Here is a 24749-nt window from a genome sequence, read left to right on the forward strand (position 1 = left end):
CCCCCCCCCCGCGTTCCCTCCCGTGCAGTGCCTGGCTAGGCAGATGGTGTCAGCTGAGCTGGGGCGAGTCCCAGTCACTGCAGACAGCCCCGGCGAGCGCGGCAGCCCGGGTGGGGTTTGCAGGGCACAGGAAGGGGCTGGAGCAGCTGGGAGCGGTGGGTGCCGGGAGGAAGGAGGCAGGAGCCGGGAGAGCAAAGAACCGAGAGCATCAGACCCCGGACAGCTCCTGAGAGACCAGACGCTGCTGCCCCCGTTTTGACCTGAGAGCTGAACAGCTGTTGCTTCCCCAGCGGGATCTGTGCTGGGGAGAGCCCGTCATTAACCCCTCCGTGCCCGGCCGTGTAGGGAGACCTCAGGCTAGAAACCGCCCCTGATTCTGCTGACGGCAACTCCCGAGCTGAAACTCCAGATGACTGAGCCCTTGGGGCTGGGCAGGTACCTGACTGCACAGTGCCCCCCCCCCCCCCATCTCTGCTCTCTGGGTGTGCGGGGCCCACAGCTGCTGCCATCATTAAGGCCAGAAAGATCCTTCTATCAACGAGTCTGACCTGCTTCCACTGGCTCTCTGTGGTGTCCAGTAACTTGTGTGGATAAAGCAGGTCTTCCTGACTGGTACCCCCTTCCCTGCACGTGCAGAGCTGGGCCAGCCAGGGGAGAGAGAAAGCCCCCAAGAATAGGATGGTGACTACGTCTCCCAACCAGGGGGGATAGGGTGCTAGGAAAGAGGAGGAAGAGATGGAAGATGGTGTGAGGAGAAAGTAGAAGGGGTGGGGGCAGATTTCTGGATCTCTGATCTCAGGCACACTCACTGCAGCATCTCTGCACAGGGTCACTTTCCTGTGAACAAGGTGAGGAGCAGAGAAAGGAAAAACCAGCCCCTGACTCTCCCTGTTCCCCCTGCTGCAGGAGAGTGCTGCCCTGGGGACAGTGTCAGGGGTATTCCCCAAAGGGGCTCCTTTGGTTCTCGTCTTTTCTAATGTTTAATTCACACCCTGTTGCTGGGAGGGTTTGAAAATGTCTTGGTGGGTTTAGCCCTGGTTGCAGGGCAGTGGTGGTGGTGTGGGAGGGGGGGCAGAGGACAGGGGCAAGGGCTGTGCTGGATTATGTGGACTGAGCATGTTCCCAGCATGGCAGAATCTGCAATCTCTGCCTGCAGGGAAAGAGCCGGGGGGAATGAACTAAAGCCAGTTCTGAAACCTCCACAACCTTCTCGCCCTGCCAGGCTGCATAATGATGCCCACAGCTCACTCCAGCTCATCCCGTCCTCACAAGGGACAGGGAAGAGAAATGGCTGCAGTGGAGCCAGCTCAGGTAGGAGTTATTGGGGGGTTACTGGTGGGTTACTGCTGGTGGGTTACTGCTGGAGGGAGAGGGGCAGTAAATACTGAAGAGATGGCAACTTCTGGGGAGTTAGGTTTGGAGGGGCAGGGAATACCCTGGGTGAGGAAAGGGAGGGGAACAGAGTATGACAAACCCGCTGGGACTTGTTTAACATAGGCCTAGATCCTCAGAACAAATGCTTGTACGCTGGGACAGAAAATTCCCTAATTTGTGAAACAGGAAATAGACAATGCAACCCTCTGCACAGGGTGGGTAAAACTGACCAGACTTCTAGTGATGAACCCTCAACCTCCTAGCTAGAGGCTGGTGTGACATGGAAAGATGTAGGAAGGTGTAGGGAAAATATCCCAGCCCCTCACATCCAGCTGCTGGCAGTGGAGAGGGTGTTGGGATTCCTGCCATAGGGCTCTGCATGGACCCTACTGGGAGCTCCATCTCCTGTATCAGCCTCTGCTAGTAGGTGTGAAATGGATTTGCTGGGAGAGACAAGGGGCTCACTCTTTCTCCCCTCACCCAGATGCCTTCTGGCTGCTCTCAGCAATATGGGGATAGGACTCTGCTGACTGTCTCTGTCTCAGTGTATCCATTTGATTGGCTCATTTCCCCCATGAATAGTGGGGCTGTGACTGGGGCAGCAGGTTCTAAGTGGGGGACTCTTGCTCTTTCAGGGGCCAGTGGCCTTTGAGGAGGTGGCTGTGTATTTCACCAAGGGGGAATGGGCTCTGCTGGACCCCGCTCAGAGAGCCCTCTACAGAGATGTCATGCAGGAGAACTATGAGAATGTGACCTCGCTGGGTAAGGATTCCCATCCCCTCAGCTCTTAGAAGAGGAAATGCAGAGTTAAGGTTCACGCCACCCCACAATGCCACCTCTACTCTGCCCTGTTTCAACAACATCCTGACATGCGAATGATACACAAACTAGCGCTCTCCCCTCCCCTGTTACAGAACGCTCTGGGAACAGAGCCGTATAGCAGAAAGTCTAACAACTTCTCTTTGCTAAGATAATATTCAGGCTCATCCCTGTCATAGCAAACAGAAGCTTCCTCCCCCTGGCCCGCACTCCAGTACTGAACCTCGTGCACACAGACCATCTGAGACTTGCAAAGTGTTACCACCCCTTTGCCCTCAACCTGAGTTTTCCTTTTGAGTTACTGCCTTCACTTAACCCTTCACTAAGTCTCACAGATCACTAGAACATACGCCATCAGAGTGCTGACAATCCCCATGGCAAGAACACACCCTTGGGCACCTTTGCTGACAAAGCCTACAACACTCAGCACAGAAATGAGGCAGAATTGCCCCCCCAAGTTTCACATGCACCTCTCTTCGTAGCACAGTCACAGCTCTGACCAGCTGCTCCAACCAATCCCTCCATCATCCAGTTACAGCTACAGCTGGCACAGTGCACACAGCTGGAGGGCATGCCAATAAATGTTGGGATTCCCATCTGTGAACACAACACAAACAATGGCACATTCTCTTAGTGTTTCCTTGTATAGATTATAGGTTCATAGATTTTAAGGCCAGATGTGACTATTAGGTCATCTATTCTGATGTCCTTTATAACACAGACCATAGAATTCATCCCTTTATTGCTGCATTGAGCTGATTACCTGAGTTCCTGTGGCAGTTTGTTAACCTTTGCACCGCACACACAGAACCATTCTGCAGGGTTAAGGGTTGGGAGCAAAGTTAAGGTTCATAGAATCATAGAATCATAGAATATCAGAGTTGGAAGGGACCTCAAGAGGTCATCTAGTCCAACCCCCTGCTCAAAGCAGGACCAATTCCCAGCTAAATTATCCCAGCCAGGGCTTTGTCAAGCCGGGCCTTAAAAACCTCCAAGGAAGGAGACTCCACCACCTCCCTAGGTAACGCATTCCAGTGTTTCACCACCCTCCTAGTGAAATAGTTTTTCCTGATATCCAACCTGGACCTCCCCCACTGCAACTTGAGACCATTGCTCCTTGTTCTGTCATCTGCCACCACTGAGAACAGCCGAGCTCCATCCTCTTTGGAACCCCCCTTCAGGTAGTTGAAGGCTGCTATCAAATCCCCCCTCATTCTTCTCTTCTGGAGACTAAACAATCCCAGTTCTCTCAGCCTCTCCTCATAAGTCATGTGCTCCAGACCCCTAATCATTTTTGTTGCCCTCCGCTGGACTCTTTCCAATTTTTCCACATCCTTCTTGTAGTGTGGGGACCAAAACTGGACACAGTATTCCAGATGAGGCCTCACCAATGTCGAATAAAGGGGAACGATCACGTTCCTCGATCTGCTGGCAATGCCCCTACTTATACAGCCCAAAATGCCGTTAGCCTTCTTGGCAACAAGAGCACACTGTTGACTCATATCCAGCTTCTCGTCCACTGTGACCCCTAGGTCCTTTTCAGCAGAACTGCTACCTAGCCATTCGGTCCCTAGTCTGTAGCAGTGCATGGGATTCTTCCGTCCTAAGTGCAGGACTCTGCACTTGTCCTTGTTGAACCTCATCAGGTTTTTTTCTGCCCAATCCTCTAATTTGTCTAGGTCCCTCTGTATCCGATCCCTACCCTCTAGTGTATCTACCACGCCTCCTAGTTTAGTGTCATCTGCAAACTTGCTGAGAGTGCAGTCCACACCATCCTCCAGATCATTAATAAAGATATTAAACAAAACCGGCCCCAGGACCGACCCTTGGGGCACTCCACTTGAAACCAGCTGCCAACTAGACATGGAGCCATTGATCACTACCCGTTGAGCCCGACGATCTAGCCAGCTTTCTATCCACCTTACAGTCCATTCATCCAGCCCATACTTCTTTAACTTGGTGGCAAGAATACTGTGGGAAACAGTATCAAAAGCTTTGCTAAAGTCAAGAAATAAGACATCCACTGCTTTCCCCTCATCCACAGAGCCAGTTATCTCATCATAGAAGGCAATTAGGTTAGTCAGGCACGACTTCCCCTTCGTGAATCCATGCTGACTGTTCCTGATCACTTTCCTGTCCTCTAAATGTTTCATAATTGATTCCTTGAGGACCTGCTCCATGATTTTTCCAGGGACTGAGGTGAGGCTGACTGGCCTGTAGTTCCCCGGATCCTCCTCCTTCCCTTTTTTAAAGATGGGCACTACATTAGCCTTTTTCCAGTCATCTGGGACCTCCCCCGATCGCCATGAGTTTTCAAAAATAATGGCTAATGGCTCTGCAATCTCACCCGCCAACTCCTTTAGCACCCTCGGATGCAGCGCATCCGGCCCCATGGACTTGTGCACGTCCAGTTTTTCTAAATAGTCCCGAACCACTTCTTTCTCCACAGAGGGTTGGTCACCTTCTCCCCATGCTGTACTGCCCAGTGCAGCAATCTGGGAGCTGACCTTGTGCGTGAAGACAGAGGCAAAAAAATCATTGAGTACATTAGCTTTTTCCACATCCTCGGTCACTAGGTTGCCTCCCTCATTCAGTAAGGGGCCCACACTTTCCTTGATTTTCTTCTTGTTGCTAACATACCTGAAGAAACCCTTCTTGTTACTCTTAACATCTCTTGCTAACTGCAACTCCAAGTGTGATTTGGCCTTCCTGATTTCACTCCTGCACGCCTGAGCAATATTTTTATACTCCTCCCTGGTCATTTGTCCAATCTTCCACTCCTTATAAGCCTCTTTTTTGCGTTTAAGATCAGCAAGGATTTCACTGTTTAGCCAAGCTGGTCGCCTGCCATATTTACTATTCTTTCTACACATCGGGATGGTTTGTTCCTGCAACCTCAATAAGGATTCTTTAAAATACAGCCAGCTCTCCTGGACCCCTTTGCCCTTCATGTTATTCTCCCAGGGGATCCTGCCCATCTGTTCCCTGAGGGAGTCAAAGTCTGCTTTTCTGAAGTCCAGGGTCCGTATTCTGCTGCTCTCCTTTCTTCCTTGTGTCAGGATCCTGAACTCGACCATCTCATGGTCACTGCCTCCCAGGTTCCCATCCACTTTTGCTTCCCCTACTAGTTCTTCCCTGTTTGTGAGCAGCAGGTCAAGAAAAGCTTTGCCCCTAGTTGGTTCCTCCAGCACTTGCACCAGGAAATTGTCCCCTACACTTTCCAAAAATTTCCTGGATTGCCTGTGCACCGCTGTATTGCTCTCCCAGCAGATATCAGGGTGATTAAAGTCTCCCATGAGAACCAGGGCCTGTGATCTAGCAACTTCTGCTAGTTGCCAGAAGAAAGCCTCGTCCACCTCGTCCCCCTGGTCTGGTGGTCTATAGCAGACTCCAACCACGACATCACCCTTGTTGCTCACACTTCTCAACTTTATCCAGAGACTCTCAGGTTTTTCTGCAGTATCATACCGGAGCTCTGAGCAGTCATACTCCTCTCTTACATACAACGCAACTCCCCCACCTTTTCTGCCCTGCCTGTCCTTCCTGAACAGTTTATATCCATCCATGACAGTACTCCAGTCATGTGAGTTATCCCACCAAGTCTCTGTTATTCCAATCACATCATAGTTCCCTGACTGTGCCAGGACTTCCAGTTCTCCCTGCTTGTTTCCCAGGCTTCTTGCATTTGTGTATAGGCACTTAAGATAACTCAATGATCGTCCCTCTTTCTCAGCATGAGACAGGAGTCCTCCCCTGTTGCGCTCTCCTGCTTGTGTTTCCTCCCAGGATCCCATTTCCCCACTTACCTCAGGGCTTTGGTCTCCTTCCCCCGGTGAACCTAGTTTAAAGCCCTCCTCACTAGGTTAGCCAGCCTGCTGGCGAAGATGCTCTTCCCTCTCTTCGTTAGGTGGAGCCCGTCTCTGCCTAGCACTCCTTCTTCTTGGAACACCATCCCATGGTCGAAGAATCCAAAGCCTTCTCTCCGACACCACCTGCGTAGCCATTCGTTGACTTCCACGATTCGACGGTCTCTACCCCGGCCTTTTCCTTGCACAGGGAGGATGGACGAGAACACCACTTGCGCCTCAAACTCCTTTATCCTTCTTCCCAGAGCCACGTAGTCTGCAGTGATCTGCTCAAGGTCATTCTTGGCAGTATCATTGGTGCCCACGTGGAGAAGCAGGAAGGGGTAGCGATCCGAGGGCTTGATGAGTCTCGGCAGTCTCTCCGTCACATCGTGTATCCTAGCTCCAGGCAAGCAGCAGACCTCTCGGTTTTCCCGGTCAGGGCGGCAGATAGATGACTCAGTCCCCCTGAGGAGGGAGTCCCCGACCACCACCACCCTCCTCCTCCTCTTGGGAGTGGTGGTCGTGGAACCCCCATCCCTAGGACAGTGCATCTTTTGCGTTCCAATCGGTGGAGTCTCCTTCTGCTCCCTTCCCTCAGATGGGCCGTCTAGTCCACTCTCCGCATTAGCACCTGTAGAGAGAACATGGAAACGATTCCTCACCTGTATCTCCATTGCTGGTGCATGGACGCTCCTCTTTCTTCTTCTGGAGGTCACATGCTGCCAAACCTCTTCACAATCCTTCTGTCCCTGCTGCGCCTGCTCTGAATCTTCAGAACATTGTGGCCGTAGAAGCATCTCCTGACGTCTGTCCAGGAAATCTTCATTTTCCCTTATGCAACGCAGAGTTGATACTTGTTTCTCCAGCCCTCGAACCTTCTCCTCCAATATGGAGACCAGCTTGCACTTTGTGCAGACAAAGTCGCTTCTGTCCTGCGGAAGAAAGACAAACATGGCACAACCTGTGCAGGTTACAACAGCTGATCGCTCACCTTCCATATCACCGTCCTCTTAGGAGCTTCCTCAACTGTTGCAGGAACTACTCGGAGAAACCTGCAGATGAAAGCCTCAGTGCGCTCTCCCTAGGCAAACTCCCGCTGTTAGCCTCTGCTGTTCGCTGCTCAGCTGGTTCGCTGCTGACTGCCCTTATATACCAGTCAGGCCCACTCAAGGCCCAGCTGGAACAAAGCACTCCCAATTCACACTTTTCAAACAAACAAGCAAGCAATCAAGCACACGGTCAAACTGACCAACTGTCCCAGCAGCAGACACTCAGATACTCACCAACACAGCCCCCCTAATGCAGCACTTAGCGTACCTCCTCTCGGACAGCTCCCAGGCAAACTCCCGCTGTTAGCCTCTGCTGTTCGCCGCTCAGCTGGTTCGCTGCTGACTGCCCTTATATACCAGTCAGGCCCACTCAAGGCCCAGCTGGAACAAAGCACTCCCAATTCACACTTTTCAAACAAACAAACAAGCAAGCAATCAAGCACACGGTCAAACTGACCAACTGTCCCAGCAGCAGACACTCAGATACTCACCAACACAGCCCCCCTAATGCAGCACTTAGCGTACCTCCTCTCGGACAGCTCCCAGGCAAACTCCCGCTGTTAGCCTCTGCTGTTCGCCGCTCAGCTGGTTCGCTGCTGACTGCCCTTATATACCAGTCAGGCCCACTCAAGGCCCAGCTGGTTGCATTGGAAGGGTGACGTTTACATTAACTTCTCATTTCCTGGTTTGCAGAGGTTTAAGTTTAGTCACTGCCTATATGGTGCAAGGCAGGAGGCAGCACTGGGCAACCTTAACTCTGCATTAATGTAGCTTATGAGCATTTAGTTTCCTATTTTTAAAAATGGATGTTTTTGTCACTATAGCTGTGTCTATAATTGAGCTTTTGCCAGCAGCGCTATGTTGGATGGTGTGTGTGTGTGCGCATGTGTGTGTGCACTTTTTCAAAGCCTTAAACAACAGAGCTGGACTGGCAAAGTTTTAAGAGCTACCTAAGACCTACCTAACTAGTTCCTCGACAGACACCTGACATGCCACCTTTAGGTGAACTAATATGCATGTACCTAGTCTGTGGGATCCTAGTAAAACATTAGGCACCTTGTGCCCTCTGCCAGGTGGCATCAAGAGATCCATGATGAGTCACATCCTCCTCCTTCTCCAATCACTGCATTACAGTGTCCTTAGAATGATCTGGCTCATCCCCATTCCAACTTTCTGTTTGGGTTCCACCGGGCTCTGTCCTTGGTCCCCTTCTTTTCTTCCTCTGCACCTTATTTCTGGGTAATCTCATCCCCACACACACAATCAACTACCATCTCTGTGCTCCTAACTCACAGTTCTAGCTGTCTGCTCCTGACCTGTCTCCTTCTGTCCCAACTGAAATCTCAGCCTCTCTCTTTCTCTCATCTCCTCATTGTTGTCTAGCCATCAGTTAAAGATCAACAGCTGAAGTAAAGCTCTTAATATTTTGCCCAAACCTTCCCCCCACCTTCTTTCTCTACCACCGCAAACAGAACCATTGTCCTGCCTGTCACTCAGGCCCATAACTGTGCAATACCTTTGTCATGGAGCTACCTCTAGGGCCTCCTATCCAGGCTGTGCCTACACCTTGCATTTTCTTTTTCCGTAACTTCCCTAACATCTGGCCTTCCTATCCATCTGTGCAGCTAGAGCTCTTTTCATCCTTTACTGTGTCAGTTACTCCAACGTCCTTTTCCCTGACCTCACCTTATGTATCTCCATTCGGAAGGAAAAAGCTATCTCCTTATCCTCAGACATGACCTATGAGGGAAGGTTGAAAGAACTGGCCATGTTTAGTTTTGAGGAAAGAGTGAGGGGGGACCTGAGAACAGTCTTCAAATATGTCAAGGGTTGTTATAAGAGGATGGTGATTAATTGTTCGTCATGTCCACTGAAGGTAGGAGGAGAAGTAATTGGCTTCATCTGCTGCAAGGGAGGTTGAGGGTGGATAATACAAAAAACTTTCCAGCTATGTGGATAGAGAATTACTGGAATAGATTACAAAGCGAGGTTGTGGAATCCTTGTCCCAGGAGGGTTTTAAGAACAGGTCAGACAAATTTATGGCATACTTATACCTGATCCTGCTGCAGGGCTATGGGAATTGAGTAGATGGCCTCTTGAGGTCCCTTCCAGCCCTATATTTGAAGATTTTATGATTCATTGACTTAGCCCTTCGCTTTGATCACGTCTCCTAATGGAGAATACAGACCATTTTTGTGGATCAGCTGCAGGTATAAATTTTGTACCTAGAGCCCTGCAAATCTGCAGATATTCATGGACCATTTTTGCGGATTGCAGATTGGATGGGGATACAAATTTTGTATCCATGCAGGGCTCTCCCTGTCTTACTTCTGTCTATACCTACAACTTAAATCTATTTAATACACAATGATTACATTTGAAATAACATATGGGATGACCATAACAATGATAAACAAATGATAAAAGGAGCTAATTGGCTCCATGAACCATGGAGACTCTTCCTTTTCCATCCCCTCCTACAAGAGCTGCAGTCTCTTCCCTGCATGCTCTTTGGATCTTCAAATCTGTCCCTCCTGAAGTCACATGGCCTGATGCTTATTTTTCACATTCTCCTTTGGCAGAGGAATTAGTCTGTGGCTCCTGAACTATACCATCTAATTTGCCAGCTTTCCTCACACACCGGGATGGTGTGAAGGAGTGTGTGTGAACATGCCTGAGTGAGTGAGTGAGTGTACTGTCTCTTTAAGAAAACTCTCAAGGTCAGGAGCCTGAACTAGGCTTGTTTAGACACAATCAGCTGCCAGCAGCTCCAGCCCCAGAGAGGCAGCAGCACACACAGATTCCCCCTGTCCTGTCACCCCAGCTTAGTGGAAATTGGGAACATGGGTGTGGGGGAGGGGGACACCCCCCATCAATCAGCTCCCCTCTTACCCCCGCAGAGCAGTCAGTAGGACACTCCCAGTCTTGCGTGGCCAGGGGTGACTCCAGGGATGAATGGAGGGTGGGGGGGGGGTGAGGGGACAGGAACAGCAGCAGCTGCACACATGGAGCAGGGCGGAGGAGGGGCATCCCCGCTCTGGAGTAGTCACCTGGCTCTGACATCTGGTCATCCAACTGCCCCCTGCAACTTGGGTCTCTCCCCCTCCCCCATGCTGCTGCTCACCTCCCTGATGTGCCACCTCCGTCAGCCCAGCGAACCTCTCAGAAGCAGATCAGGTGGGAATCCAAACTCTGTGCATGGATGTGGAGCAGAATTGATTCCCTCCGCTCTCCCATATGGGGAAGAGTTTGGAGGAATTCAGTCCCTGATTTTTATTTTCTGTCTCTCCAGCACTTACTTGGGTTTGGTCTCTGACTTTCCATCCCTAATTCTGAGATTTCTCTTCTATTCTAGCAAGTGATGGTTAGGTGAGGGAGAACGAGGAGCAGAATCCTCACCAGGAAGATGCTGAGCTAGTAGAAGCACGTGAGGCATTACTGTGAAGATCCAAAGGGAATGTGTCCAGCCCCAGTGAGCCGGGAAAAGCTGGTGAAAGTTACCACAGGCCAGAGAGAGAGCAGGGAAACCACTCAGAGGAGAAAGTGGATGAACCCATTAATTATCAGGGAACTCACAAGGACCTCAAGGAAACTACATCCCAGGAGAAAATCCTCAGGGAAAAGAGAAAGAATACATGCATTGAATGTGGGAAAAACTTCAATTACCACTCAGCCCTTATTCAACATGAGATAATCCACATAAAAGAGAGAGCCTATGAATGCTGTGAGTGTGAGAAAAGCTTCAATCATACCTCAGCCCTTATTAGACATCAGCGAATACACAGAGGAGAGAGACCCTATGAATACTGTGAGTGTGGGAAAAGCTTCACTCACAGCTCAGCCCTTTCTACCCATCAGCTAATTCATACAGGGGAGAGACCCTATGAATGCAGTGAGTGTGGGAAAAGTTTCATTGACATTGCCTCCCTTATCTCTCATCAAAAAGTCCACACGGGAGAGAAACCCTATGAATGTTGTGAGTGTGCCGAAAGCTTCAATCATAACTCAGCCCTTATTAGACATCAGAGAATCACCACAGGAGAGCGATCCTACAAATGCTGCAAGTGCGGGAAAAGCTTCACTCAAAGTTCAAACCTTACTATGCATCAGAGGATCCACACATGATTGAGGCCCTATGAATGCAGTGAGTGCAGGAAAAGTTTTACTGACATCTTCCTTATCTCTCATCAGAAAGTCCACACAGGACAGAGACCCTATGAATGTTTGAGTGTGGGAAAAGCTTCACTTAGAACTCAGGCCTTCTCTATCATCACAGAATCCATAAAGGATATAAACTCCATAACAACCTTCTCTAGAGCTGTCAGCGGATTTTTTTTTTCTAAATTCTTTTGGTAGTTCCCAGGTAGTGACTGTTAAGGCTGTTTGCATCATTTGCACACTGTAGTCCCTCAGCTCCCACACATGAGTTGCCCACTTTTGAAGCCTGCCCATCTTTGGGGTGGATCCTGTGGTCCTTTCTATCAACTCCATTGTCCTACAAGTCATGGGAGTGTGTGTCCTTTCTACCAGGAATGTCCATCACCCCAGGTGGGGGAGATAAGGGGTGTCTTCAACCAGCTATGTTGAGGTAAAATCTACCTGGGTCTCATCACTGTGGTTTCCATGGAGTTAGCTAGTTTGAGTTCGCTTTCCTGATGTAAAAAGACAGCTATTCTTGCAGTAAAGACATGGGCCATGGATAGTGGGTGGGGTTATCTAGTACATTTCCTCCTGATCTGACCTAACCACCATCACATTTTCTCATTGAAACAAACTTGGAGATTCACTTTTATACTCTTCCTTCCAGTGCAAAGTTATTGTTCGAGTCGTCAAGTTCCTCTTTGAGGACAGATTGTCTCATTCCCAGTTGTTCTCACATTACCCTGGATTATCCTGAACAGCAGTTATTTTGTTGACCATTTTTCTCATTTAAAATGTATTTAAATATAGTGAAGAGCCAGAGCAGTGTCAGGGAAATAAGGGTCATTTCAGGCTCTGTGACACTGGAAGGAGATGCAGGGGAAGGACGGAATGTCTGAGTCACATCACCCCAGAACTGTTACCTTGTGTGTGAGCCATGCAGAGTTCACCCCTTCATATTCCTTCACTTCCCAAAGTGTCTGGTGAGGTAGTATTCTTAGCTATCTGTGCTTGGGAATGGTGCTTGGATGTCTTTGATCCTAAATCGGTCACTCTGGCAGGAGATGAAAGTGTCACAGACTTGAAAGGGGATTTCAAATGGATCCCAAGCACCGTTCAAATCCCATTTTCCCTCTATTGGCAAAGCCACTTCTGGGAAGGTCAGCTGTTTCCCCCCCCCCCCTTTATGAAGATGCTAAAACTTTTGTAAATAACACTAATGAGACAGCACTGAGTGAAGCAGGTTTTATGGGAGAATCTCTCATCCTCATTCTGAGTTATCAGATGTAACCTACTCTGGAATTTCCCTTTAAATGAAAATAAAAGTGTCTTCTACCTCTCTGTGATATGGGTTTTCTATCTTTCATGAAGGTTCCTTGGTCATATAACTGCATGTTAGTTTTGTTTGACAGAATGTAGTTCAGATTTATTGGGAAATTTCAGACACATGACCATCATTCTTTACTTCAGATTTGTTTTCTTCCCTATCCCTGCATGGTGACATGGAGAAAATTCAAATGTAGTTCAGTCAACAGGAGAGAATACTCCATGCTATTGGACATATTGTTAAAGAAACAGTAGTGTGTTTAAATCTCCACTCTGAAAAGGTGAACAGCAGCAGACCCCAAACCGTATAATTGACTGAAGTAAGTGCACATGATCACCATGTGGTTCAATTGTTTAAGTCAATATTGTCTCAGATGATCCAGGGATAGAATTCCACACCAAGTGACTTGGAACTAGGCAAAATGCCCAGGTATTTGGTTCCCAAGGCATTTGTGACCCAGTCCCTACAGGAAGTTACTCCTGAAAAGATCTCCTAGCTAATCCCAAAATTTGGGAAATACTGTCTGTGATGGGGTGTATCAACCCTGCACTGGCACTCCTTGAGTTAACTACACCATGTGGGCTGAAGAGGCCACACCCCCTTCCTGGGCATGGTCCGACTGGAGACAGAGTATAAAAGGAGCAGCTCAGCTCAGCCTGGGTGGACTGAGGAGGAGAGCAAAGCTATGTTGTGGGCTCCTGCCAGGAAGCTGCTAGACCTCCAGGCTGCAGGGGCCAGCCACGCTGAGGCCCCTGCAGACACTCAGTTGACCGCCAATGATGTCCAGGAAGAGACGCCGGATGCTGGGAGATTACCAATGCTGGAAGTAAGGGTGGGAAGTGACCAAGGGAATGGGGCTGTTGCAGTGAGAGATCAGGTCTGGACACAGGAGTATTGGTTCCTCAAGACCCTGGGTCAGGACCTGGTTGAGTAGGGTGGTCCCAGGTGCCTCTACCTCTCACTGCACCCACCACTGGATGAGGTCACCACCTGAAGACAAGCTGTCTTGACCAAGGGGACAGATTTCTTTCCCCCCAAACCCCTGCCTTTATCCTTACGCAGCCACACACCCTGCAACAGGATGTATCAACCCCATGACACTGTCCATAATGATGTAGATGTGGAGAATACAGAAGTGGTGTTTTTGTTGAACTCACCATTTGTGGGTGCTATAACTGTGTGTAAGATGAAATCAGTGTTGAGTGTGAGATGGCTGCAGAAAAATAGCTATTTTTTAATAGGAACCTCATCTCTGTTATCTTACAGAGATTCTGATCCAGGCCTGTATCTAATCCCTAACCACAACTGTACTCAAGGTTCACTGGTGGAAAGGGGGATTAAAAGAAAACTAACACATATGGGAAGATTCTTTAATCATTGAATAGCTATTGTTATGAATGAAAATGAAATTAAACATGAAGTTACTCTTGAATGAAGAAGAGACTTAATTATGTGATCAACTGAATTATACTGGAGAAATAAAACTTGTATTGTTTTTCTTTTTGTTAGTAATATAGGAAATGGTGGCCCTTCCTGAGTCCTTCAGTTCACTGCCACTCTGGGCTGCAGCGCTCACTGGGAGTGGGGGCTGGGATGGGGGGGCTTTCTCCTGATGGAACTAGCCCCTAGTTTTCCATTTGTGCATCATGTGTCCACATGTGCCACGGTTGGTTCAGATTTTGTTCAGAGCTGAGCAAGATGCAAGGTCAAACCCAGAAACCTTCTGTGTGGGATCCGGCACAAGGTGCTTACTGCAGAAGCCTGTCAGAATTTACCCCTTGCTGTCCCCCTCCCTGTGCTACTGTACACACATCTCAATTTAGCAGCTTACTAGAATTACACATGCTACCTTGACAATGTATCCCAAACTGCACACTGAACTGTAACTCTCCCTCCTATTTCTACCTGGGTCTGAAGCCCCTGCTTCAACCATGCCCTAGCCCTACCCAGTCTACCCCCTCCAAAGCAGCCCCTCCCCCACATATTCTGATCAATCCCCTCCCCCATCCCACTCACCCATGTATCTGAACTATTCCTTTCCTGGATTTCAGATTATGAAATTTGTGTTACCTTGGACCCCCGCTGCTCCCAGGTCTCAGCTCACATGGGGGGCAATGCTAGGGTCCTCCACATCCCAGGATATATAGGGGGCAGGGAGAGTGGAAGAGGCCCTCCAGATCTAGCACATATGCTGAAGGGGAGAATACAAATCTGAAAGGTCCCTCCTGCCCCCACCCCAAATTCTTCTGTTCCCCACACATAACCCCTCCAGTCCTCAACCTTCCCATTAAACCTCTCATCCCTACTTGAAGACACAACCTCCTCTCCCCCTATTCCCACCCATGCTTACACCCCTAATCGCCCCCCTCCCAGTGAGGGTCAATTTACTTTCAAATTTGTTTGAGACCGCTTCAAATTGATCTGTGAAATACTCCCACTACATTTCTGAAAACACCCTTGGTGGAAACAGGTTTTTCCCAGCTCAGTTTGTCTTCAGATGTCTCATCGAGGGGGGAGTTCAAATGTCAACAGTGCTAGAATTTTTTAACTTTATGAATTACTGTTGTTTGCCAGGGGGCTGTATCTTGGGAACCCCTTGGTCAATTGGCCCGAAATCTGAGATGCTCACCCAACCCGGAACCCTCATGAGGCACACCAAATTTCAAGGCAATTCAAGTAAATGTGTCTACTCTAAAGCACTTAAAATAGTCAAGCCGGCCCTGCACCCACCAGCAACCAAGCTCTCCTCCCCCTGCTCCCCCACCTACCTCCCAGTGCTTCCTGCCCAGCCGCCACCAAACAGCTGTTTGGCAGCATTAGCATGCCCTGGGGGGGGGGAGGAGCAGGAATGTGGCACGCTCAGGGGAGGAAGTGGGGAAGAGGCGGGGCTGGGGCAGGAATTTGGGGAAGGAGTTGGAATAGGGGCAGGGAGGGGGTGGAGTTGGGATGGGGATTTTTGGGAAGAGGTTGGAATGGGGGTGGAGCAGGGTTTGGAAGAGGCAGGGCAGGGGCGGGGCTTCATGGAAGGGGTGGAGTGGGGGTGGGGCCAAGGGGGGTTGAGCACCCACGGGAAAGAGGGAAGGTCAACGCCTATGGGCGTAAGATTCTTTTTCTGAGACTGACCAGTGGCTTTCCCTCTCAGAAAGTCTTTGCTTAGAAACACAACAGGATGGAATTGGTGATCTGGTCCTTCCTGAATTAAAACTGCTCCCACACCACCCTCGGACGCATCTGTTGTTACAGTGAATGGTTGGTTGAAGTCCACAGCCCTCAGTACAGGGTCAGACATAAGGGCCACCTTAAGCTGTTTACACTTAAACAGCTCTGACACTTCTCAGTCCACTGAACTGCATTTGGTTGTTTTTTCCTGGTCAGGTCTGGCAGTGGGGTGGCAATTTGGCTATAGTTTGGTACAAATCATCAGTAATACCCAGCCAAGCCCAAGAAGGATTGGACTTGCTTCTTTGATTTAGGGACAGGCCAATTTTGGATAGCATTTACCTTAGCCTGTAGGGGGTTCATAATACCTTGACCCACCTGGTGTCCAAGGTACATTACCCTGTTTAGGCCTATTTAACACTTTTTGGCCTTAACGGTTAATCCTGCCTCCCTTATATGCTGGAAGACAGCTTGGAGGTGTTCCAGTTTTCTGCCCATGAATCTGAGAATATAGCCACATGCAGCCCTACATGGGTGATGAAGGCTAACCTTTCCTTGGCTGGGTCATCTAGCGGCACTTGCCAGTACCCCTTAGTTAAGTCTAAGGTGGAGATGAACTGGGCATGTCCCAGTTTCTCCAATAGCTCACCTGTGCGTGGCATTGGATAGTTTTCTGAGTGAGTTACAGCATTTAGTTTATGGTATTCCACACAAAAGCAGATTTCCCCATCTGGTTTGGGAACCAGAACCACTGGAGAGGCCCATGCACTCTCAGAGGGATGGATTACACCCCTCTGTAACATGTCCTTGATCTCCCTTTCTATTGCGGTTTTGGCTTGTGGAGCCATCCGGTAGGATTGGGCTCTAATTGGGCAAGCATCACCTGTGTCAATGGAGTGGTACACCCATCCTGGGCAGGCTGAAAACTTTGGCGTGAAGGTGGTGCACAGCTTCTGGATTTGCTGTCACTGCTTATTCCCAAGGGTCATGGAAAGGCTCACCTCTTCCATGCTACCATTGCTTTTTCCGTCATAGTAGACTCCTTCAGGCCACTCAGTGTCATCTCTCTCCTGGGCTGTAAAGTGGGGAACCTTGATTTCTCAGGAATAAAAGGGCTTTAGAGAATTAACATGGTATACTTTAGGTTTTAGGGTAGGGTCTGGGAATGCTATGAGATAATTAACAGCTCCCAGGTGCTCTTGGACCATAAATGCCCCCTCCCATGATGCTTCCATCATATTGGCCTGGAGTACTTTCAGGACCATGACTTGGTCACCTATTTGAAGGAACACTCCCTGGCTTGTTTATCATACCAGGCCTCTTGCTTTTGCTGAGTATCCTGTAGGTTTTCTTGAACGAGGGATAGAGAGTCTTTGAGGGTGTGTTGCAGGTTGGGTACAAAGTCCAAAATGTTAGTTCCTAAAGAAGATGTAACCCCCTTCCATTGCTGCTTCATCATTTGTAATGGCCTCTTAACTTCGTGGCCATAACCGAGTTCAAAGGGTGAAAATCCCAAATGGGGATGTAGTACAGTCCTGTAGGCAAAGAGCAACTGCTGCAATACTAGGTCCCAATTATTGGAGTGCTCATTCATGAATTTACATATCATGGTCCCCAAAGTTCCATTAAATTTCTCCACTAGGCCATTTGTTTGATGGTGGTAAGGGGTGGCAAACAAGTGGTTCACCCCATGAGCTTCCCAAAGACGTTTCATGGGCCCTGCCAGGAAGTTAGTTCCCAAATCTGTAAGGATGTCAGAGGGCCAACCTACCCTGACAAAAATGTCTGTCAATGCCAGGATCATGCGTTTAGCCCTGGTATTGCTTAGAGCTACTGCTTCCGGCCATTGGGTGGCAACATCCATGAAAGTCAGTATGTACTGCTTTCCTCTAGGTGTCTTCTTAGGGAAGGGACCCAGAATATCCACAGTGACACGCAGAAATGGAACCTCGATGATCAGGAGTGGCTGGAGAGGGGCCTTGACCTGGTCTTGGGGTTTTCCCAGCCTCTGGCACACCTCAGAAGACCGGACATAGGTAGAAACGTCCTTGCCCATCCCATCCCCATGGAACGACTTCCCCAAATGGTCCTTGATCCTGTTCACCCCAGCATGGCCACTAGGGTGATCGTGGGCTAAGCTCAAAAGCTTTTTCCCTATACTTACTTGGAACTATCAGCTGTATCTGGGAATGCCAGTCCTTGTGCCCACCAGAAAGAGTCTCCTTGTAAAAGAGTCCTCCTTCTATAACAAACCTGGACCTGTTAGAAGAGTGGGTTGCTCCGTGCCACCATCCAAGCTCCCTTGAGTCTCTCATCTGCTTCCTGCTCTGCCTAGAACTGTTCCCTTGATGTTGGAGACATTACTTCCTCGTTGGATTCTGGACTTGGGCTTGGTCCCACTGGAAGTGATGCAGGTGATGGGGTTGTTTCTGTTGAGTGTGGACCGCTCTCCACTGGTTCACTAGGTGGTATTTCAGGGTCTGGTTTAGCCTCTTGCACCAGTCTAGCTACTGCTGCAGGTGCAGGCTCTGTGGCACCCTTTGGTGCTGGCTTCCCTGACTTTGGTGGGGTTGTGTCATATGAGAAAGGCAGAATACTTGGAAACCTGCATCTTCTATCCTCTTGTCTTCTGTGTTATGATTCCAGCTGTGTGAGATGTTTGCATGATGTTCCTGCATGATGGGGAAATGAAGTTTTGGGTCCGTTTTTGCTCCTGCAGATTCCTTTGCTACTGCAGTTATAATAACATAAACAAAAGGGAGGCAAAATAAAGTGGAGAGGTTCAATGGGACCCTAAAGATGATGCTGTAAACCTTTATGAACCAGCACCCACAGGACTGGGACAAGTATTTACCCTACCTGCTGAATCAACCAGGTTCTCTCCTTTCGAGTTGCTGTATGGAAAGAAAGTGAGGGGACCCCTGGATTTGATGAGGGATGAATGGGAGGGGAAGGCCTCCCCCGACGGAGAATCAGTGGTGGAGTATGTACTGACTTCTGTTTCCTAGGAAGACAGGGGAAAATGTGAGCAGAGGAGACAAAAGCCATAGAATAAGGCATCACTGGGAGTAGAACCCAAGCTCTAGGGAGGAGGAATAGCTCAGTGGTTTGAGCACTGGCCTGCTAAACCCAGAGTTGTGAGTTCAATCCTTGAGGGGGCCACTTAGGGATCTGGGGCAAAACCAATACTTGGTCCTGCTAGTAAAGGCAGGGGGCTGGACTCGATGACCTTTCAAGGTCCGTTCTAGGAGATAGGATATCTCTATCTCTTGTTTATAAGGCAGGGGCTTTATCCAGCTAAGCCATGGTGCCTTCCTCAAAGGCCTGTTTGCAACTGTTTCACTTGATGCTCCAAGACAACACCTTCAAATTCTGAAGTACAGATGTTCCCCATTTCCCTCAAGACTTGCAGACCTTGAGCAGGCTGGCTCTGTGCACAGAAAGCCACAGCTGAGTTGACAGAGGGCTTCTAACATGCACTTCTTTCACAAGCTGCTCTGATCATATAGTGGTTAGTGCTCTGCATTTCAATCACAGCAACTTCAGCTCAACTCTGAGTCATGGTAACCTTTCCTTCATATCCAGACTTATAATTTGCCACTTTCCAAGACAAAGGCCTAGTCCACACTAACCCCCCACTTCGAACTGAGGTACGCAACTTCAGCTACGTTAATAACGTAGCTAAAGTCGAAGTACCTTAGTTTGAACTTATTGCGGGTTCAGACGCGGCAGGCAGGCTCCCCCATCGATGCTGCGTACTCCTCTCGCCGAGCTGGAGTACCAGCGTCGATGGCGAGCACTTCCGGAATCAATCCCAGTAAATCGATTGCTTATCGCCGGACCCAGAGGTAAGTATAGACTTACCCAAAGCTGCAAGGAAGGCGCTCTCTGTCTTGAACGAGTACTTACAAGGATTCTGCAGTGAGGTCTTTTCTTTTCATGAGAAAAGATACAAAAAAAAAAAGGAGCCTGACAGACAAGCTAGGTTCAGCAAGGAAGAACTGGCAGGCCAAGCCAGGATCTCCTGGTTAGTAGGAAGGCTCTTCAGCCAGCTCTTCTCAAAGATCACTATCTAGAGTCCATTTCCCACAGAGATCAATTATAGTTACAGACCCATCCTGAAATTAGAGCAGAATATTTTAAAGCTTTATCTCATAGTAAAGTAACATAATTCAAACATGTCATCACAGAGGAGAAAGCACTCCATCATTTCATATTTATTGCTACTGATCTCACTTACAAACCTCCTTTTCTCAGTGCTGCTCCCAGCACTTTAGGGAGTTTTTCCTCTTCTCCTTTCCAGCTGTGGTTATGGGACTGCAGCAGCTCCCCAGATGGCCAGCTTTTCTCTTTCACTTACATTCTCCACTTCTTTGGCTGAAGCTGTGTTTGCCACCAGTTTAATTAATATCTGAGACCGGAGGTGCCAGCAGCTAGTTACAAAGGCTCAATTCCCATTGCCATCAGTGGGGGGTTATCCTGGGCTGTCAGGGCTGCAGGATTTGGTCCATGATCAGTCAAGGTGTTACAGCAGCTGCACTCTTACATGGTGAGTCCTGCAGCCTATTACTAACCTGCTCTGCCACAGGCTGCAGGGCGGCCTCACTTGCTGAGAAACTGGCAGAAGAGAGACCCTGAAGGAGAGAAGGAAAATGTCCTCAGCAGTCACAGCCGGCAGGAGCAGCAAACAGTGAGTATCAGACATGCTTTTTCACCAGGACAATAAATGTGTACAACCTCCTGATATATTCTCAGTTCACTCCCCCTCCCAAGGAAGCCCTATTCTGCTCTACTACACTATCATGGGATAAGAGGGAAGGTCCTCTCATGGATAAATAACTGGTTAAAAGGTAGGAATAAATTGTCAGTTTTCAAAATGGAGAGAGGTAAATAGTGGTGCCCCCAGGTGGTCTGTACTGGGACAAGTATTATTCAACATATTCATAAATGATCTGGGAAAAGGGGTAAACAGTGAGGTGGCAAAATTTGCAGATGATCCAAAACTACTCAGGAAAGTTAAGTCCAAAACAGTCTGTGAAGAGTTACAAAAAGATCTCACAAAACTGGGTGAAAGGGCAACAAAATGGCAGATGAATTCAATGTTGATAAATGCAAAGTAATGCACATTGGAAAACATAATCCCAACTATACATATAAAGTGACGAGGCCAAAAATAGCTGTTGCCACTCAAGAGAGAGATCTTGGAGTCACTGTGGATAGTTCTCTGAAAACATCCACTCAATATGCAGTGGCAGTCAAAAAAGCAAAGAGAATCTTGGGAATCATTAAGAAAGGGATAGATAATAAGACAGAAAATATATTGCTTTTGGCCTACCACATGCATTGGCCTCCCCTCAAGCAGGGGACTTATAGGCCCTTCCGCCAATTGGTGTCAGCAGCAACAAGGGCTGGGTTCAATGTTTAGGGAAGGAGAGCAGCAAAGACAGAGGAGGAGAGAGAGTCCCAAAAGAGGAAGCAGCTGGAGGGAAGCAATGAGTGCAGAGTGCAAACCAACCAGCTGAGGGTCACACAGGTGTCCAGAAATAATAATAGCTGCAAGTCCCATGGTGTAATGGTCAGTACTCAGGACTCTGAATCCTGCAATCTAAGTGTAACCAGAGTCAGGATGAGCTCTACCCTGACATCTGGTGGTGAATTATGGCAAGTGTGGAAAAGAACTCCAGGGGCTGATCTTGTTTGCATAGGCACACCCACTCGCCTGGCATGAAACCACAGCAACTCAAAGTGGTTACTTTGGCTGGTGTGGGATCCCCAGTTTCTCTGTTATTGGGGCAGGAAGAATAAAGTTTTGTTACCCTGATTCTGTGAATCAAGGCCAGTGGAACTGTTGTATGACAGAAGGACTGAGTGAGTCATTCACCATTACCTAGGTAGCATTTGCTTGTCAAGGGGCATGGGTTACAAAACCCAGTGAATTGAGAGAGGATGGGGACAGGTATTGGTACCTGGGGGTGTGGGGCCCTTTTGTGGGCCTGAAACACCAATTGCACCTCCTCCTCTCTCCACTGTTGAATGTCTGAGCTAACTTTGATTCCCTTAGGAGTCTAGTTACAGACTGCTGAGCTGAGTTCACTTTGGGCCAATAGTGTGCCAGCACTGGGGCTCCCCTACTACTAGCTGAAATCACTAAGAGATGAAATCACAAAAGAGCTAAAGCTATTTAAGAGCTGAGATCACTGAGGCTGTGTTAACTAGTGGGGGAGCCTGAAGCTATTGCTAAATTAGCTTAGCGGGGGGGTGAGTGGAGCGGCTGGAGGAGCAGCTAGCAGAGCCTTGTGGGAGCGGCCCAAGGGACAGCTGGAGCGGAGCGGCTCACAGGTCGGTGAGCGGCGCGGTTCGGCTCACAGGTCGGTGAGCGGAGCGACGCGGCTCACAGGTTGGTGAGCGGAGCGGAGCAGCTGCCAGAGCAGTTCGGGGGACGGCAGGAGTGGGACTGCAGGTGGAATGGAGCAGTTCGTGGTGAAGGCTGCGGTGGAACCCCACGGAGAAGCAGCCGGTTGGCCTCGGATCATGTAAGGTGCCCCTTAACACCCTGCTCACCCCCCCCCCTTTTGAACTCTGGGGCTGCACTGATCATGGACAGAGACTTTGGGGGATTGTCGGACTTTTGGGACTTTTGTGATTCTTGGGTTGCTGGACCCAAGAGACTTTGGGATTGGTGGACTTTTGGGACTTTGGTGATTCTTGGGTCGCTGGTTTCAAGAACCAATGGGAGAGGACACGGCCCAATTTGCTGGGGTGGGTCTTCGCTCATGGTTTGGTCTAAGAACTCTAGTTCTGGTGTTTTTCCAATTTAATGCTGATGTTGTTTACCTCATGTTATTAAACATTTTCTGTTACACTCAGACTCCGTGCTTGCGAGAGGGGAAGTATTGCCTCTTAGAGGCGCCCAGGGGGTGGTATGTAATTGTCCCAGGTCACTGGGTGGGGGCTCGAGCCGGTTTTGCATTGTGTTATTGAAACGGAACCCCTAGATACAGAACCCGGCCCTTGTTGCTGCCAACTTAGATGGGCAGAAGGGTTACATAAGTTCAAATCTCAGTGGGACCTCCTGCTGCTGTGTTGGTTTGCTGTAAAGCCTTAGAGCTCCATGTTCCTAGGTGCACGAGAGTGAGGTTTTCCTCCTGCTGGGTCACTGATGCCCGCTAGAGCTAGGGCTTTGGTCTGGCTGGTTCAATATGTTGGGGCCCTAGAATTTAACAGTCTGGCTAGTGATTCATGAGGGTTGACCTGATGGCTGTGTTCTTGCTGCTTCACTTGATGTCCACAATTTGGTCCTTGTACCCAGTGATGAGCTGCCAAAATATTAACAACGGGTTCCCTCCTCCTCACCCCACGAGGGGGTATCCACCCCCCTTCCCTGTCCCCTGACTGCCCTCTGCCACCCCATCCAACCCCTCCTCACATTCCTGATGGCCCCCCAGGACCCCTGCCCCATCCAACCACCCCTTCTCTCTGTCTCCGACTGCCCCTGACTGCCCCCCACCACCTCATCCAACCCCCGCTCCTTCCTGACTGCCCCCCTGGGACCCTTTCCCCCATTCAATCCCCCTGTTCCCTGCCCTCTGACTGCCCTGACCCCTATCCACCCCCCCATAACTCCCCAAACTCCCCTGCCCTCTTCCAACACTACCTCCCTGCCCCCTCACCACGCTGCCTGGAGCCGCTCGGCTGGGACCGGGACCGGCACTGCGGGGCCCGAGCCAGGCCGGGCCGGAGCCGCTCGGCCAGGACCGGTGCTGCAGGGCCAGGGCCGGGACCGGGCTGGGGCGCTCAGCCAGGGCCAGGGCCAGTGTAGGGGGCGGGCCGGAGGGAGCCGCTTGGCCGGAGCTGGACTGGAGCCCTCCTCACGCCCCCCCGTCCCAGCTTACCTGCCTGCTGCTTGTTTCAGGCTTCTTGTGAATATCTGATTTGTGGGAAGCAGGGGAGGGGGAGGAGAATGGGGGTGGAGCGTTCAGGGGAGGGGGAAGTGAGCTGGGGCTGGGGACAGGGTGGACAGCTGCCAGAGCTTTTGTTAAATTTAAAAGCCCTTTTAGAACCGGTTGTCCTGGAACAACTGGTTCTAAAAGGGCTTCTAAATTTAACAACTGGTTCCTGCAAACCGGTGAGAACCAGCTCCAGCTCACCACTGCTTGTACCTGCAGCTGCCATGCTCTTTCTCTTGCCCACATGATACTTAAAGGAAGGAGTATCAGGGCCAGGCTTAATAGTCAGAGATAGGCAGGAGGGAGGAAGAGTCCCAGGCTGGAGCCCAGCACACCTTTCCTCCTCTGGGCTCTAGAGCAGAGGGAGCTGGTACTGAGAGCTCTAAGGGAATGCTTAAAAACCACAGCATAACCAAGGGCACAGCAAGAGGATGGGAGGACCATGCCTATGCGTGGCCTGCGGACATCCACAAAGATGCCCAGCCAGTCTGCTTCCCACCACCTGATGTGCCAAACCCCCACTGAATGCCAGCTGCAGACCAGCATGCGTTCTGTCACCAGCATCACAAAGTGGTAGGAAAGCAGAGACAGCCCCCCAGTGGGGCCTCTTATCGTTCTCACTCAAGGGGCTGCTTTTGGCGGTAGGGGAGGAGCAGAGAAACACCCAGGGCTTGCTCTTGTGGTGGAAGGGGAAACACTTTGAGGCGGCCTGGCTAGCTCAGTTGGCAGCACCTCTGGCTCTTAATCTGAAGTTTGAAGTTACAATTCCTGTGTAGTTGGGGTTCCTCTTCAACAATACAACACAAAATCTGCTTAAGCCCCCTCCCCCAGTAGTCTAGAGAAACAAACCATGGCCACTGGGTGTATCTAAGAGGCAATACCTTTCCCCACTCTCAAGCACTGACTGTAGAAAAGAAAACTTTTAATAAAAAGGAGGAAAATAACCTTGTATTAACTTAGGAAAACACCACAATCAGGATTCATAACATAACACTATGAGCAAAACACCCTACCCAGAGTACACTAGGCAGTGTCCTTTTGCCTCAGGTTCTTAAATCCAGAAACCAAAACCAAAAGCCCTGGAGA

The 24749-nt window shown here is 49.6% G+C and overlaps 1 protein-coding gene and 1 long non-coding RNA gene across 2 annotated transcripts in view; one reads left to right on the forward strand and one right to left on the reverse strand.

Moving 5' to 3' along the window:
• The window catches only part of LOC128822969 (zinc finger protein 501-like), a 348938-nt gene that overhangs the window by 38442 nt on the left and 285747 nt on the right, over positions 1–24749 (reverse strand). The gene's annotated exons all lie outside the window — the stretch shown is intronic.
• LOC128823119 (uncharacterized) lies at positions 55–14046 on the forward strand. Its single transcript, XR_008441672.1, has 4 exons — positions 55–435; positions 1223–1311; positions 2010–2136; positions 10447–14046. It is a non-coding gene; the product is annotated as an uncharacterized LOC128823119 (long non-coding RNA).

Source organism: Malaclemys terrapin, chromosome 15, assembly GCF_027887155.1.
Source record: "Malaclemys terrapin pileata isolate rMalTer1 chromosome 15, rMalTer1.hap1, whole genome shotgun sequence".
Classification (NCBI taxonomy): Eukaryota; Metazoa; Chordata; order Testudines; family Emydidae; genus Malaclemys; species Malaclemys terrapin.